General features: G+C 44.0%; 1 long non-coding RNA gene and 1 other non-coding gene across 2 annotated transcripts in view; both read right to left on the bottom strand.

The window, feature by feature from the left end:
• Positions 1 to 602: 602 nt before the first annotated feature.
• LOC113902341 overlaps positions 603 to 18,282 on the bottom strand; it is a 93,339-nt gene continuing 75,659 nt past the window's right edge. The window contains exons 2-3 of the long non-coding RNA XR_003513782.1: positions 2,737 to 2,843; positions 603 to 701 (exon numbers count right to left, since the gene is read on the bottom strand). This is a non-coding gene — a long non-coding RNA (uncharacterized LOC113902341). The remainder of the gene's footprint in view (positions 702 to 2,736; positions 2,844 to 18,282) is intronic.
• Positions 15,744 to 15,815, bottom strand: TRNAC-GCA. The gene has a single exon. It is a non-coding gene; the product is annotated as a tRNA-Cys (tRNA).

The following is an 18,282-nucleotide window of genomic DNA, read 5'->3' as shown; positions in this document are numbered from 1 at the left end:
TGCAAAGTGTCGGACATGACTGAGTGGCTGAATGACAACAACAAATTCTAATGACACCATCAGGCATCTGAAGAAGGGGTGGCTTAAAGGAGGAGGAGGGTGAGAGTGGAAGACAGGAGAGAATTAAGTACTTGTAGATTCTGCCAAGTTATTAAGTGTTTACTGCCCCTGATAGCAAATGGAGGCCATCTCCGCACCCACTCCTCCTTTCAAGGCCTCCTATCAGTTACTTACCAACTCCGTTCCCTAATAAGTAACTGCCTGTTCAACAGTCTGCCTCGGCACACAATCTGACGCCTGGCCTCCTCCTCCCAGCAGTGCTACCCCTGATAGCTACTGGGCACTTGTGGTGAGTGATTAGAAGCAGGGCATCTTGGCAATTGCTGTAGAACACATATATCCAGGAAATGCATTTATGTTAAAGTTCCTAGCAGTTCAGATGCTGAGCATCAGGTAAAAGCCTTACCAAAAAATACGCAGGGAACTGGATCAAGAAACCAGTCTCTTGGGGACTTCCCTGGCAGTTCAGTGGTTAAAACTCTGGGCTTCCACTGCAGGGGGGCACGGGTTCCATCCCTGGTCAAGGAACTAAGATCCTGTAGGCTGTGCAGTGTGGCCAAAAAAAGAAACCAGGTTCTTACTTGCCTTTTTCCATGTAGATTCTTCATAAAAGAAACATTGCATGTTTGTTGTTAGATTTTCTAAAGTAAAGTACAATATATTCAGTGGGTGTGGACAAGGATTGTTTTTCCAGGTTATTCCCTTAAAACTTCAAGTCATTTAAAAGGAAAGACAGCTGAAGAAGTTTTGGTACCTTTTTATTCTATAGTCAACTTCAGGCTGATGGTCACTAAACACTCCTCTATTCAGACATCCCTTCCATCAGATCAGAGACCCTCCCCCTCTTAACATACACACCACCAGCAGTCTTGTCATTCTCAGAGCCTCCTCTTAGCAATTCAGAGCTAATATTCCTCCACATGGGAAAATCATCCCCTCTGTGTCATTCAGCCTTCTCTCCCTTCAATCCTAGACAGGGCCCATAAGGTCCTCGGTCACCTCTTCTTTTTCCAAAATTATCCTCAGGCTGTTTCCACTGGCTTTTCCCTCTCCTCCTTTACATACAACCAGGACCCTCCAATATGGAAAACATATTGGTTCAATACCACTATAACAATCCATCTCTTTTTTTTCACTCCCATCCGAACACCTCAAATGATTACTCAACATTTTTTCCTTCCTTGGATTCACCACTTAACGCTGTTTTTATTAGTCTGAAAACTGGTATCCTCCTAAGGTCAATAAGGACTTTTGAGTTGAACAAATTTGATGGTCTTCACTGGGGATTTATCTTCTCATATACTGCTCCTTGGGGCTTCCCAGGTGGCTCAGTGGTAAAGAATCTGCCTGCCAATGCAGGAGACATGGTGCAATCTTTGGGTCAGGAAGATCTTCTGGAGGAGGAAATGGCAACGATTCCAGTATTCTTCCTGGAGAATCCCATGGACAGAGGAGCCTGGTGGGCTACAGTCCGTGGGGTGACAAAGAGTTGGACACGGCTGAGCACGCATCATCGTACTGTTCCTTATAGTATTGGGAGTGGGATACCAGCAGGAGTGGGAGAGACTGGAGAGGAGTTATACCTGTTGGGAGAACTGTGGAGGTTGCTGGTGTGGTTTCCTCTGTGAGACTGTCATTGCTCACTCTATCCCCTTAGGGACAATTTCTTAGTGTAGGAAACCAGCAAATTCTTTGCCCTGAAGTTGGGGTCAAAAATCACCCCAACCTCTTCCTCTTTCCCACTAATTATAACTGAACAGCAGGTGCTTAGGTCTGAGAGGGGCCCATCGAGTCTCTGATCTCCACTCTGGGTGCTCTTCACCAGGAAGTCTCTCGTGCTCAAGAATTGCAGCTCTCACCCATCCTCAATCCTTAATTCTGTATCTTCTCCCTTTCTCTTTTCTTGTTTCACACTGAGTTTCTCTTGGTATCACTGTCTTTCACACAGCCTCATGGTCTGTCCTGGGACTGACCTTTTCATTACAAGGAGCATCCCCCAAACCACACTCAGAAACCACAATTCCCTTCTCTTGTCCTCACAGAGGCACTGAGTAGAGAAATAAGCCTTAATTAATTGGAGACTCTCTCTTCTTTAAAAGCCATCATTGCTAATCTCGAACTTCTCAGTGGAATGGAATCTTGAGAAGTCAGTCTTTTGGTTGTTGGTGTTCAGTCGCTCAGTCCATGCAACCCCATGGACTACAGCCTGCCAGGATCCTCTGTCCATAGGACTTCCCAGGCAAGAGTACTGGAGTGGGAAGCCATTTCCTTCTCCAGGGGATCTTTCCACCCCAGGAATTGAGCCGAGTCTCTCGTGGCAGGTGGATTCTTTACCACTGTGCCACTAGGGATGCCCAATCCTTTAGTTATGTCACCTTTAAATAATTATGTAGTGAGTTTATCCGAAGAATGCAGAATTCTGCCCCAAGCCACTGGGGTTTGCAGTCTGTGTGCCCATCATCCTAGCGTCACCTGAGTACCCTATACCTTGAGAAGCAAGAATGATATTCTAATAAAGGAATTTGATGGCTTAAAGAGCCACCGGTTAAACGTTAAAGTCTCCATCAGTACAAAAGCCAGGAGCCTTGGTCAAATTACATGCTTTTAAGTTAAACACATGGATGTGAAAATATCTATGAAAATCTCCATGCATTTTAATGACTTAGAGTTATTAACCTGAGGTTTGAAATCCTCTTCAAATGTGTACATTTTTCTAGTGCAAAGGTTCATCACTTTCATCAGCTCCTTAAAGGGTTTGTGGCCTCCAAAAGGTTTAGGAACTTCTAAGTTAGGGGAAAGATAAGATTAAAATCACAATATTATTATTTCATGTATTTCTAAATGTAATACATAAAAATAGCAAATAACTTCCATTTTAGCAAACAGCAAAAAAAATGTTGAATACTGTAAATAATCACAATATCATTAGTAACTATGTTTAAACACTAATATAGACAATATTTTTCTAGTATTTTATCTGTCGACAAGTATTTACCTGAATATACATAAAACAAGTTTATCAGGAAGAGGGAAGTTCATATACAGATTTTAACCTAGACTGAAAACTACCAATAGACTTATTTCCACTACTGTTTAAAAAAAAAAACTTCAATCAGGTAATTTAAAGGCAATATGAATACAAATAAAATCAGAATTTAAATAGTTCCTCAGTTACAGCACCTATTGTCTTACCCTGGATAAGAAAGATAAATTATTGTACCTGCTTTATAAAAGATCGATTAAAAGATACACTGTGGAAACCTCTTTCATAGTCAATTTCTGCAGCCAAAACCCAAATTCAGAGCCCCAATTTTTTAAGCCAGGCCCCATTCAGAGTATTCCAAGAATAGTTCTTCAACTACTGAAAAGCATCACTTTCATAAATGTGTCCTGGAAATGGATTTTTTAAAATTAGCAAGTTTGCAAGAGCAAACCTATCGTTATTGTACACATTGTTCTTTTTTACATTTGAAATGTGACTTATTTATCCAGTCATTCAACAAATATTTATTGAACCTCTGCTATATGCAGGCACTGCTCAAGGTGACAGAGTTATAGCAGTGAACAACACAGACCAGAAATATATAACACTACATAAACATATCTTCATTAGAAAGCATTCAGACACAGAAGCTCATAGGATTGAAAAAATCAAAGTTGTCCTCCTGGAGGCCTGCTCCATCTCAGTTCTTCTTCTGCAATAACTGCTACTAACAGTCCTTTCTCCAGACTTTTTATTCACATAGAATATCTTAGGTGGTAGAACAGCTTTACTGTACAGACTGTATATATGTATATACACAGAGGGAATTCCCTGGTGCTCCAGGGGTTAGCACTTGGTGTTTTCAGGGTTTGATCCCTGCTTGGGGAACTAAGATCCCTAAGAGCCAGCAGGCTGTGCGGTGCAGCAAAAACAAACAAACAAAAAACCACTTGGGTAAAGTGTACAATTCAATGATTTTGAGTATATTTGTAGTTTTGTGCAACCATCATCATAATCTAGGTAAGTGGATTTTAAAATTATAAATATATGAGTTGTATTATAATTTATTTTAAAATCCACTTACCTAGATTACGGTGTTATACAGGTATAAATATACATGAGCAAGGAGATCAAGCCAGTCCATCCTAAAGGAAATCAACCCTGAATATTCATCAGAAGGACTGATGCTGAAGCTGAAGTTCCAGTACCTTGGCTACCTGATGGAAAGAGATGACTCATTGGAAAAGACCCTGATGCTGGGAAATACTGAGGGCAGGAGGAGAAGAGAGCATCAGAGGATGCGATGGTTGGATGGCATCACTGACTCAATGGACATGAGTCTGAGCAAGCTCCGGGAGATGGTGAAGGACAGAGAAGCCCGGCGTGCTGCAGTTCACAGGGTTGCAAAGAGTCAGACACAACTTAGAAACTGAACAACAACAACAATTTTTCACTCAGGACTAAACCTGGAAGGTGTTCTCTCAATATCAGCATAGGCAAATTTTGCGATTACTTTCTGCAAAGAGAGGAGTGTGTCCTCTCTCCATCTCACTTGTCAGATTTCTCAGAAAAAGGCTGCTGACAATGGCAATTAGATATAACTGAGAATGGTAACCCTATGATTTCAACAGATGGAGAGAGCCAATACACAGAATGTCTTGAGAGTCCAAAAATGAACTGGGAAAAAAAAAAAGGTACAGAAAATAATGTAAAACACACAAAAAGCTGGCTATTTTGAGCATCTTCAAATAATAACAACATTAATAGCTAACACACACACAGTAACTCTTTAAGTCCTCACAATTCCATGAAGTAGGTACTGTTATGATACCCACTTTACAGATGTGGAGACTAAGGCACAAAAGATCCTCTCTCCACTAACTAAGCTGAAAAGAGGCTGTGTAGGGCTTCACATCCAGACAAACTGGATTCAGAGTCCACACTCTTAACTGATTTGATGGAATGTAGGGGAGGGGGATGGTTAGTGAAGGACAGGGAGTGGTTTAGGATAAAAGCAAGATAAAGCAGGAAAAGGGTTTAGCAGAGGGGCTGGTTCCTAGTGCTCAGTTGCTAAGTCCTGTCTGACTCTTTTGTGACCCCATGGACTGTAGCCTGCCAGGCTCCTCTGTCCATGGGGTTTTCCAGGCAGGAATACTGGAGTGGGTTATCATTTCCTCTTTAAAGGGCTCATAGCGAGCACACAATAAGAACAAACAAACAAAAAAAAAAACTATTATATTCTGTGCTCCGTCAGGTAGACTGTTCCTTTACAATTAGAAAAGTAACCTTTCTATAACCAGTCTAAAGGTTTGCTCAATTAGCTGCCTGGTGGCTCAGTGGTAAAGAATCTGCCTGCAATGCAGGAGATACAGGTTCAATCCCTGGGTCGGGATGATCCCCTGGAGAAAGAAATAGCAACTCACTGCAGTATTCTTGCCTGAAGAATCCCATGGACAGAGGAGCCTGGTGGGCTATAGTCCATGGGGTTGCAAAGGGTCGGACACGACTTGGTCACGACTTAGTCAACATCTCGAGCTGCTACCATGCTACCATTCATGCAGGGTGATGGATGACTCAGGCTTTCTTGGGGAGCCCCATGTATGACGCACAGGTACTGTGAAGCTAAAGAAGCTGAGCCCAGGGAGCCTATAGGAGGGAAAACGACAGTTGAGGTGCTCTGGAGACTGATGCTGTGGGAGCCACCAATAGAGAAATCAGAATGACTGAGGCAGTAAGGAAGCCTTGAGATAAGAGCCGAGAGGTGGGTTGGATGAAAGTGAAAAAGGAGAGTGAAAAAGCTGGCTTAAAATACAACATTCAGAAAACTAAGATCATGGCATCTGGTCCCATCCCTTCATGGCAAATAGATGGGGAAACAATGGAAACAGTGACAGACTTTATTTTGGGGGGCTCCAAAATCACTGCAGATGGTGACTGCAGTCATGAAATTAAAAGACGCTTACTCCTTGGAAGAAAAGTTATGACCAACCTAGACAGCGTATTAAAAAGCAGAGACATTACTTTGCCAACAAAGGTCCGTCTAGTCAAAGCTATGGTTTTTCTAGTAGTCATGTATGGATGTGAGAGTTGGACTATAAAGAAAGCTGAGTGCTGAAGAACGCTTTTGAACTATGGGGTTGGAGAAGACTCTTGAGAGTCCCTTGGACTGCAAGGAGATCCAACCAGTCCATACTAAAGGAAATCAGTCCTGAATATTCATTGGAAGGACTGATGTTGAAGCTGAAACTCCAATACTTTGGCCACCTATGGGAAGAACTGACTCATTTGAAAAGACCCTGATGCTGGGAAAGATTGAAAGCAGGAGGAAAAGGGGACGACAGAGGATGAGATGGTTAGATGGCATCACCGACTTGGTAGGCATGAGTTTGAGTAAACTCCGGGAGTTGGTGATAGACAGGGAGGCCTGGTGCGCTGCAGTCCATGGGGTCGCAAAGAAACACGACTGAGCAACTGAACTGAATTGAAGAAATTGGGTTTTATCCTGAAGAAAATGCAGAGTCCCTGAAGGTGGAAGGGAGCAGGGAGGCCTGGAGGGGTTGCTTTGGAGGCTGGATGTGAATGACTCCGCCTCCAGCCAGGACACAGGCTCCACCCAAAATATCTGCTGCCATTCCCAGGGGGCTCCTTATCTTCTGCCTCATAAAGTTACTTGTCTTTGAGTTTCTCAATCACATTGTGGTCACTGCTGAAAATAATCTTCTATCTTGGGTTTGTGCTTACTATTGAAGCATCTTGTCATGCTGGAGAACTTCCCTTTTAAAAACATCAGAGACCTATGAGAAAGCTGGACAAAAAATGGATTTTAGAGACGCCCAAGGGAGTAATTTAAAAACAAGTATGATAACCGGCAACGCCCTGTCACATCAAAGTCAGACCTGAGTGGAAAGAAGAGCTTAGTCCAGGGGAAGGTCTGGGTTAGGTTTACAGGCAACTTCCTTACTGTCAGGGTAAACCTTTCAAAACACAACAGAGATTAAAAAAAGATGCCCTTTTGCAAGTATGCACAGACAGAAGGAATGAATTCTGATTAAAACCAAGAAAGGAAAATACCAGCTTAACACACAGTCCAAGGCCGGAGCTTGCAGTGAGAGAGGGAAGGAGAGATACAAATCAGCAATGTTCTCTTAAGAGAGCTCCTGCAATTTTTTTTTTTACATTGGTAAATAATATATGCTTATTTACATGAACTGGCAAAAATGAAGTATTGCTGTAAATTCACAATATTTCCAAGTGCCAAGTATTTTATTATATTTAGTATATCTCAACTTTTTATTATGGAAAATTGCAACCATGCAAAAGGAGCAAGGAGAGTGTAATAAAACATAGTGTACCCACTGTCCAGCTTTAACTAACACACAGCTGATCCTGTTTTCATTTGCACTCCGTTTCACTGGATTATTTTCAAGCCATCAATTCATCTGTAATTCCCTCAGTGAGCACAATCATTTCATAGTCTGTTTTGGTTTTGGTTGTTTGCTTTTTTAAAAAAGGCTGCATGTCATGTGGCATGCAGGATCTTAGATCCCCGACCAGGGATCGAACCTGTGCAGTGAAAGCATGGAGTCCTAACCACTGGACCGCCAGGGAAGTCCCTGTCATTTTACAGTCAAGCCTGCTTTTCAATCCCATCTTTCTCTTCACTCACTCCAGTCTACTCTGGGCAGTGATCTGAGGACAAGGGGACTGATTTGAGGAGAGAAGAAAAGTCCCCATAGAGATACCCAACTGTCCCAAAGGGAGAGAGGGAGAAGGAGCTCTGAATCAGGAAAAGATCAGAAGGAGATGGACCCAGGCCCTTCCCCAGCGCCTTCCCAGATGTGGGTGTCTGAGGCCTCCAGGAGCTGGAGCCGGGCCTTTGAAAGGCAGAGCCTCGAAGATCTGCTGACTTTTCTTTTTTAAAATTATTTGTTTATTTATTTTATTTTTGGCTGTGCTGGGTCTTCGTTGCTGCGAGGGCTTTCTCTAGTTGTGGCGAACAGGGGCTCCTCTCGAGTTGTGGTGCACGGGCTTCTCATTGTAGTGAGCTCTCTTGTTGCCGAGCACGGGCTCCAGGGCGCATGGCCTTCAGTAGCTGCAGCTCCCAGGCTCTGGAGCGCAGAACCTGATAGCTGTGGCTCTCAGACTCAGTTGCTCTGAGGCATGTGGGGTCTTCCTGGACCAGGGATTGAACACGTGTCTCCTGCATTGGCAGGCGAATTCTTTACCAGCTGAGCCACCAGGGAAGCCCAAGGTCTGCTGACTTCCACTCTGGCCTCTGGACTGAAAAGCACACACTGCTCATCGTGGAGGGCTTTAGAAGGAGAGGAAGCCGGCACTGCCCGAGGACAGGTCAGCTGCGTTCCCAGAACCACCCACGTGTGCTGCAGGACACACGGTACTAGGAGCCGACTGACCGAACCAACCTTTCGTGAAACCCTTTCTGTCCCCACTCCTCTTTCCACCAACCTACTGGCTCATCCACCCTGACTCCTTTCCTCCCATCTTGCAGGAGGATAAGTCCTTTTTGCTCCTGGTCAACGTGTCTCCTTTTACCCTTCGCCCTTCTGCCACATCCTCCAGGCTTGCCCAGGGGCCATTCTGCCTCACAACAGGCACATCTTTTGCGGGCCCGCCAAGGGCCACTCATGCATCCACTCTCATTCCAGCCGTCCCCCTCCTGCCCTCCACACTCAACTGCTTCCCCAGCTCGCACTTCTCTAAAGCCTCACCATCTTCAGGAAACCTTCTGGAATTGTCCGCTTCACACCTCCCTGTGTGGACTGACCGGGCAGCATTCGTGGGCACCCTCTCTGGGTGCCAAGTGTACCCCCCACTGGTTGCAGTGTGGGGGTGCACTTCTCTCTCTCAGGGGGCTGAGGCCTGAGGCCAGAGGCCAGGTCTTTATCCTGCAGCCCTGGCTCTAAGGGTGCTCACTCGGAAGATGCTCAGAAGTGTCTGCAGGAAGACAATGGGGACTCACAGATGAACAAACCCATCCCTGCTCTTGGGGTGGTGGTTGTTTAGCCGCTCAGTCGTGTCCAACTCTTTGCGACCCCACAGACTGCAGCATGCCAGGCTCCCCTGTCCTTCACTGTCTCCTGGAGATTACTCAAACTCATATCCATTGAATCGGTGATGCCATCCAACCGTCTCATCCTCTGTCATCTCCTTCTCCTCCCGCCTTCAATCTTTCCCAGCATCAGGATCTTTTCAAATGAGTTGGCCGAAGTACTGGAGCTTCAGTATCAGTTTTTCCAATGAATATCCAGCATTGATTTCCTTTAGGATTGACTGGTTTGATTTCTTGGGGTAGTTCCATCTATACAGAGGCCATTCTCCAAAGGTGAGGGGTTAGAGTGCCTGCCTACTTCCTGTTCTTTGGGAGACTGTCAGTCACATTCACCGAAGAACTCCAGATTCTTCAGCAGGATGTACGAGGCCATCCTGAGCCTCAGCGGCTCTCAAGCAGAGCTCAGAAGGGCGCCACCTCCCACTATTACATGAACTTCTCTTAGTGCCTGCTGAGTTCTCTCTTGCAGTTCTCTCCATTGCCTGAGATCTCAACTCTTAACCCCACTGGCCACTTGCTGCTGACCCTGGAAGACTCAGGTGCAATGTCGCCACCTGTGGGAAGCGTGCTCTGGCCCTGACCCTGGTGTCACCACTGGAATGGAAGATTCCTGGGATGAAAGACTTCTTTTTCATCTATGTATGCCCTGTCCCTAGTCATGAGCATAAAGTCTGGCACATCCAGAGGCCTCAATAAACGTCTGATGAATGACTGAAAGAGGGGGAAAAGGAGCTGATTCCTTCAGTTTCTGTCATTGCAGAAACACAAATTGACTCTTCACACCAATGGCTATGGACTGAGGAGACTACTATTGCAGTTTGAATTTTTGAGGCTTTAAGAATTAAAATTTCAGGAAACAACCCCACCTTGCTTTGCAAAGAGTAGATTAAGCAAATTTCTAGCAGAAGGTGACCCATCTTTCTCCCCTTGTTTAACCTCTGAGACATGGGGTTATCAGCACAGTGGCTGTACCTACACAACTAACACAAGCCAGAAAACTCACTGACTCATTGGATGTGGCACTGAGCCACTGCTCCCATATCCTACAGTACGAAAAATTTTAAATTGAATCTAAATGTGTCCCTTCCTATTCCCAGTCAGCTCCTAACCCATGGAGTTAGTTATACTAACATAATCCACAAAAATAAAGATTAATCTGTGAAAGCTGTATTTAATCCATAGTCTCACAGAGCTGCAAATGACCAAAAGATATTGCTTCTTAAAAGAAAAAAAAAAAAAAAAAAAGAACCTCTTTGACACCTATTACATCCTTGTACTCAATCAAAACAGCGCTCCTCAATTTTAGGAGTGCTAACAGTGCTCCTCCACTTTTGCTCTGAATATTTTCTAAAGGGATCCTGGCTTTCCCTCGATCTTTCATTTTAACAATCAGGGGTCAGAACTTGAATTTTCCTCTCAAATTTCTCTCAATTTCCCCTCCCCCTCAGTTTTCAATGATCAGAATATCTGAAAGTATTTTTTGCCCATGAATGTTTCATTAGTTGTGTTTTTAAGAAATCAGGCTGAGCAGCAGCACAACCATTCTGCTTTGCATTATCTTCCTGCTTCTCAGTTCCTGATCAGATGTGCCTTTCATACCTAAGATACACTTATGAATTAGTCTAATATTCTTAGTTTCTATTCAAACTCCAGATATCAAGACCTATTCTTATTTAGCTCTTGACCTCTGCCTGGGGTGGGGTGTGTATGTGTGTGTGTGTGTGTGATGATAATGAGCTAACAGAGGAATGTTAGTGCAAAAGTCTGGTATTCTCTGAAGAATTTGTTAGAGAAGATGCTGATGCTAGGTGATGAGACATCAGTAATAACACTTTCTTTTTGTTTTTGGCCACACACCTCTCAGCTTGTGGGATCTTAGCTCCCCAGCCAGGGATTGACCTCTTAGAGTGAGAGTGCTGAGTCCTATTGGACCACCAGGCAAGTCCCAATAATATCTTCAGTTTATGTAATGCTTTGCTGTTTCCACGTTCATTTGATCTATGATAAGACTGCACGGTAGACACGATCTTCCTCATTTCCCATAGAAACTGAAGCTCATCATTGCTAAATGTCATAACTAAGGTCTCTCTGGTCATCTAATCTGCTCTCAGTTTTAACTCTCACCTATAATAATAATTATTAACCTATAGCTAATTATTAACCTATAACCTACAGCTAATAATTCCAAATTGGGTTCATATCCCAGGCCTTTCCCCTGAAAGAGCCAAACTTCTCTGCAAAACTGCCTACTTGTCAGTTGCAACTTGTCACTTGCACCTACTCGTCATGTTGTCCATAGGCAACCTGAATTCACAACCGGAATCGGGCGGTCTTCCTGTGTAGGCTGAGGCACCAGAATCTATGTGGCAGCCCCAGGAGGAAGCTGGAAACCCAGCACCAGTGCCTTGCCGGGGTGCACCGCCAATTCCCGAGGAGGATTTGTTGTCTGAGCGCTTCTGTGAATGAATGAGTGAGCAGGCAGGGTGGGTCATCGTGGCTCTTCCCTCACCCTCAACCAGAAGATTAATTGGTCATCAAATCCTGCCATTTCTACATCATAAATCTCCCTCAAATTCTTTCCCCCTTAGAATCCCCACCTTGCCTCCCCTGCTGGATTGTGTCAGGGCTAAAATGAGATTAATACACATGAAAGTGTTTTGCAAAGAATAAACCTCTGGGGGTGCGGGGGGTGGGGAAGGATAAATCCTTCTGGAAGCTGTTACTAAACTTACTGGCTCCAGTTTGCCTATTCCTTTCAAGCTAAGCTTTTTCTGCCCTCCTGACCCCGTTGTTTTCTTTCTGCGGCTTCCACAGGCCCACTGCTCAGTTTGTAACCTAAATATTGCTGCTCTCTACACATGGGCTTAGCAGCTCAGCCATACACCCTTCTGTGTTACTTGCTTCTGGTTATTTCCTACAGTAAAATCTGGCTCCTCATTACATAGCTTTGGTAGCCTCTACTGCTTCTCACACAACCTCAGGCATATGTGCTAAGCGCTGTGTCGCTTCAGTTGTGTCTGACTCTTGGCAATCCCGTGGACTACAGCCCACCAAGCTCCTCTGTCGGTGGGATTCTCCAGGCAAGAATACTGGAGTGGGTTGGTTGCCATTTCCTCCTCCAGGGGGTCTTCCCAACCCAGGGTTCTTTAGCACTAGCGCCACCTGGGAAGCCCTAAGTGGAGTACAGGCATACAGTAAGTGCTTAATAAACGCTTGTTGATGCAGAGAGCTGCTCTCCTCCACACCCTTCCCTCCTTCCCACTATCCTGAGTTTCCCTCAGAATTCTATTCTTTAATCTTCAAAACTCCCTGCCTCTATCAGGAACATTTTTTCCTAAGAGATCCGAGAAAGGAAAAGAGTCTAGATGAGCCTACAGGTTGGAATTTTAAGAAGTTGCTCACTCTTCACTTTGTTAAATGTACGCAGTGAACCAGGGGGGCAGTGCCAGACTCTGACAAGCTGTTCACTGTGCTGGGATCATTGTTTTTTTATTTTTTTTTTAAGTTAATTTATTTTTTAATCGAAAGATAATTGCTTTACAGGATTTTGTTGGGTTTTTTTTGTCAAATCTCAAACTTGTTGGGTTCTGGATGTGGATGCAGGGGAGGATTCTGGTGGCCTGAGCGGGTGGATGTTGTCTGCTTCTTGCTCCCCAGGTCCCCTTTGCTCACACCTCTGATCACGCTCTGTCTCTAAACCACGTTCACTGTTTACTCCTGCTTGTTGAGCAGCAGCCACTTTTTAAAAATAATAATAATATTTATTTGAGCTTCCATGGTGGCTCAATGGTAAAGAATCCACCTGCCAATGCAGGAGATGCAAGATATGCAGTTTCAGTCCCTGGGTGGGGAAGAAACCCTGGAGAAGAGAATGGCAACACACTCCAGTATTCTTGCCTGGAGAATCCCATGGACAGAGAAGCCTGGCAGGCTACAGTCCATGGGGTCACAAAGAGTCAGATACGACTTAGCGACTAAACAACAGTAAGCAAAATAAATCAGATTTCTGAGGCTGAGGAAGCGTGTCAGGACCACAGGGAAGTGACCAAGGTAAACGTGCTCTGGGAAGGCCTCACGGTGGTCACTCTGCTCCCCTCGCGGGCACGGTCCCCTCATTGCTCCATGCTGAGTGCACCACTGGAAAACCACAGGGCCAAATACAATACTGTCTTCATCTGGATTCCATTTTCTCTCTAGCTACCCCAACTGTTGGCTCTCTAGGCATTTGTCATTTGCTCTACAGATGATCTCTTTCACTATTCCCTCCTGGTTTTACTCCCATCTCCCTCGAATCATCTGCTGAGGGAGTCACCCCAGGGGTACATCGTGCTTTTGTCCATCACAACATCGCTGGGTCTGCACGTGTTTGGATGTCTCTCCATATGTGGACATAATACAGATGATTCAATCTTGATTTGGACAATACTGAATTTTCCCTCCCTCCCAATGGCAATAGTGGTAACATCATCCCAGCAAACTGAATCAGACCCAGAAGTCATTCAAAATCTCCTCTTGTTCATGCTCTAGGTCTCATGGCTCAGCAGGTCTCCTCCATCCATTATGCCTCCACACTGTCTGCTCTGCCTCTCATCCCAGGCCCTTGACATCACTCATCTAGGCTGTGACGTGGCCTTCTATGAATAACTGGTACCCCTGCTCTCTTCTTGGTCTTCTCATCCTCCACTTGAATGTTAAACTTATCTTTTTGGGATACTCTGTCCATAGTATTCTCCAGCTTAAAATAGTCAATGGGGACTTCCTTGGTGGTTCCATGGCTAAGACTCAGCACTCCCAATGCAGGGGCCTGGTTTTGATCCCTGGTCAGGGAACCAGATTCCACATGATGCAACTAAGACCTGGCATGGCCAAATAAATAAATATTTTAAAAATAATAATAAATAAGGAAATTTTAAAACGAAGAAGAGTCAATGGATTCCCTATATATGGGATAAATCTGAAGTGAAAGTGAAAGTCGCTCAGTCATGTCTGACTCTTTGCCACCCCATGGACTATTCAGTCCATGAAATTCTCCAGTCCAGAATACTGGAGTGGGAGCCATTCCCTTCTCCAGGGGATCTTTTCAACCCAGGAATCGAACCGGGGGTCTCCTGTATTGCAGGCGGATTCTTTACCAATTGAGCCACCTGGGAAGCCCTTCCCTACCCTATGGCAATGATTTATTTCCTCTATACTTCCTCTTATTGTGAAGTCCTGAGGGCAGGGATTGTATCTTACTTTTGGTTTCCCTGAAGCTCAGTTGATAAAGAATTTGCCTGCAACGCAGGGGACCCTGGTTCGCTTCCTGGGTTGGAAAGATCCGCTGGAGAAGGGATAGGTTATCCATTCCAGTATTCCTGAGCTTCCCTTGTGGCTCAGCTGGTAAAGAATCTGCCTGCAATGTGGGAGACCTGGGTTCGATCCTGGGTTGGGAAGATCCCTGAGAAGGGAAAGGCTACCCTCTCCAGTATTCTGGCCTGGAGAAGTCCATGGACTGTATAGTCCATGGGGTCACAAAGAGTCAGATATGAATGAGCGACTTTCACTTTGTTTCAGAAGGACCTAGCAAAGCGTCTGGCACAGCTAACAAAGATCTATTACACTGAATACTGAGGGGTTCACTGGCTTGACACTGGTCCTGGTGTCTCTGGCCAGTGAGTTCACCTCTCTAAATTCTGTTTCCTGAACTATAAAATGGGAATAACTACAGGATTTTTGTAAAGACTGAATAATATAGTACAGGTAAACAGCACAGGTAAAGCTGGGCTCCTAACTCAATAAATGTCAGCCATCGCTCTTAGTACCCCTCAGGGCCTAGCACAATTTGAAAAACCAACCAACCAACCCCTAAGCAACTTTTTATTCATGTATTCATTATTTTTAAAATTATTATTTAGTTTCATTTTTGGTTGTGCTGGGTCTTCATCGCTGCCTACAGGCTTTCTCAAGTTGTGGCAAATGGCGGCTACTCTCTAGTGGTGCACAGGTTTCTCATCTTGGTGGCTTCCTTCATTGTGGAGCACGGGTTCTAGGGTGCTGGGGCTTCAGTAGTAGTGGCACGTGGGCTCAGCGGTTGTGGCTCCCAGGCTCTAGAGCACAGGCTCAGTAGTTGCTGTACGTGGGCTTAGCTGCTCCAAGGCATGTGGGATCTTCCCAGATAAGGGATTGAACTCATGTCTGTTGTACTGGAAGGAGGATTCTGTACCACCGAGCCATGGGGGAAGCCCTCAAAGTGACTTTTCTAACCAGTTGATTCCACTGATGTCATTTTTTTCTTTTTTTTAAATCTCACCACACTGCATGTAGGATCTACCCAGACCAGGGATCGAAACTGAGCTCGTTGTATTGGGAGAGTGAAGTCTTAACCACTGGACTGTCAGGGCAGTCCTGATGTCACACTTCTATAAACTGAAAGTGAAGTCACTCAGTCGTGTCTGACTCTTTGCAACCCCATGGACTGTAGCCTACCAGGCTCCTCCCTCCGTGGGATTCTCCAGGCAAGAGTACTGGAGTGGGTTGCCATTTCCTTCTCCAGGGGATCTTCCCGACCCAGGGATTGAACTCGGGTCTCCTGCATTCCAGGCAGACACTTTAACCTCTGACCCACCAGGGAAGCCTAAAAGTGAGGACACAAGGGGGCACCCGGATTTGAACCGGGGACCTCTTGATCTGCAGTCAAATGCTCTACCCCTGAGCTATACCCCCTGTGACATTAATTGGAGCAGTCATTTTAATGTTTATATTCTGCTCATATTTGTATATCTAGCTCCTGGCTAATTGTTAAGGTTTGGGGAAAACTGGTATGTGTCTTTATACTTTGTGTAGGTAGAATTCTAAGATGATTCCATGTGACTCTCATCCCTGTGGGATCCTCTCCCCTACAAATGTGGGTGGAATCCATGAATGTGGGGTTACCACCACGATGAGTTATGTCAGATGACAGCTGCTGTCTTTAACAAAGGAAGCTTACCTGGTGGGGCCTGATTTAATCCTTTTGAATCATAAAAAGCAGAGAGTTTTCTCTGGCTAGAGGCAGAAGAGGGAGAGATTCAAAGCACAGGGAAGGACTGGACATGTCCTTACTGGCTTGACGGCAGAGGGGGCCACGTAGACCTGGAACCAGCCTTGGGGTCCACAGAGCAACACCCTACTGACAATCAGCAAGAAAAAAGGACCTTGGTCATCCAGCCGCAAGAAACTGGATTCTGCCAATGACCTGAATGAGTCTGAAAGTGAAATCTTCTCAGAGCCTCCAGACAAGAGCTCACGTTGGCTGATATCTGGATTTCAGCTTTGTGAAACCCTGAGCAGAGAACTCAGCTGTGCCTAGCTAGACTTTGGATCTATAGAACTATGAGCTAGGTGTTGTTTGAAGCCTCTGAGAAAATGTTTATTATGCAGCAATAGAAAGCGAATACCACTTTTAAATGCCTTAATTATTGAGCAAAACATTATTTAACATTATATTCAATAAATATTCATTGAGGAAACATTAATAATTGAAATAACTATCACAAGGTCAAAATGTCAACAGGATTTCTCTTTAATCAAAATAAAAAAAATTTTAACAAAGATCTTAATTTGAATATTTGTCACACTGATTTTATATTTATTAAATTGCTTAAAACACATTCTATTCCAGAAGCAGTGTTTTATAAAACCTGAGAAGAATTACTTAAAGTAGAGATGTACCCAGAGACACAGTGCATATGCCCATAGGTACACTGTGGCTCGAGGACCTCAAAAATCAGTTGGTAGGATTATTTTGCAAACTAAGGTAATCATCAAAAGAAGGCACAGGCAAAATTTCTCTGCATAAATTACCATTATAAAGAAGAATTCTATATAACAAATATTTTCATGTCAATGCAGAAGGTCCTTGGAAACAATCTTTATGGATTTGTTCCTCCCCAATTTTTATTAAAAAATCTGGCAAATGCATACCCCCTGGAGATTCACAGTATGTATTACCATACTAACAACTTAAAGAAATCATGGAGGGAATCTACCTATTTAATTTTTTTGGCCTTGTGACTTGCGGGATCTTAGTTCTCCAACTGCGGATCAGTCAAACCTGTACCCCCTGCATTGCAAACATGGAGTCTTAACCACTGGACTGCCAGGGAAGCCCTCCTAATTAAAAAAAAAAAAAAAATACACCATCCTCCAGATGTATTTACCACAGAACCTTTGCTTTGAGAAACATTCTGACATCTTTCAGGAACCCCATTTGGGAAATGCTGACCTAAACAAAATTTTCACTTCCCCAGACAAAACATCATATCAAAATATTAATAGGGGAAGAAATATTTCAGAGATTGAATTTATAAAAGATATTCAGGAGCCAGAAAGGTGTCTTCCCTCTTTCCCTATTGGCTATAGCAGCTTGTCACTTTTTTTTCCTAGAGTTAATACACTGGGAAAGTGACTCTTAACAACTCTATTAACAAAATACCTATTCAGCAAAGGAAATGTGCCAATGAAGTTTCTAGAATAGTTTAAGTGATATCCTTTATCTATTTGTGCATTACCAAAGTGGATATATTCCAGAAGAAATTGAAACAAGGTGGTTTCTGTCATCAAATACTCTACAATTTAATGCAGACGCTACTGACAAACACCTTAACAAAAGGTGTTTTTACTCAATGTTTAGTTAATGCTCATTGCTAAGGAGAGTAGAATAGGTTCAGGTTTTTTTTTAAAAGACTTTTTTATTTTATATTGGAGCATAGCCAATTAACAATGCTGTGACAGTTTCAGGTGGACAGTCAAGGGACTCAGCCATACATATACATGCATCCATTCTTCCTCAAACTCCCCTCCCATCCAGGCTGCCACATAACATGGAGCAGAGTTCCCTGTGCTCTACAGTAGGACCTTGTTAGTTATCCATTTTAAACACAGCTGTGTATATGTCCATTCCAAACTCCCTAACTATCCCTTCCCCTCATCCTTCCCCGCTGGCATATGTTCAGATTTTGGGGCTAGGATTCTCGTGCTTTGAAATACTATAAATGTGAAAAGAGATTTCAAGTACAAAATATGAAAATATTTTTTTATTGAATTTGAAATAGAGTTGTAATGGACTTCCAAAAAAGAGGAATAAGCTTAGGATTCTATCCACATTTTTGCTCTAGTTCAGGGGTTCTCAGACTTTATCAGGCTTCAGGAA

The sequence above is a fragment of the Bos indicus x Bos taurus genome, chromosome 12, assembly GCF_003369695.1.
Source record: "Bos indicus x Bos taurus breed Angus x Brahman F1 hybrid chromosome 12, Bos_hybrid_MaternalHap_v2.0, whole genome shotgun sequence".
In the NCBI taxonomy this organism is placed as follows: Eukaryota; Metazoa; Chordata; class Mammalia; order Artiodactyla; family Bovidae; genus Bos; species Bos indicus x Bos taurus.
The sequence above is the reverse complement of the archived record's forward strand: the minus strand, read 5'-3'. Positions and strand labels throughout refer to the sequence as shown.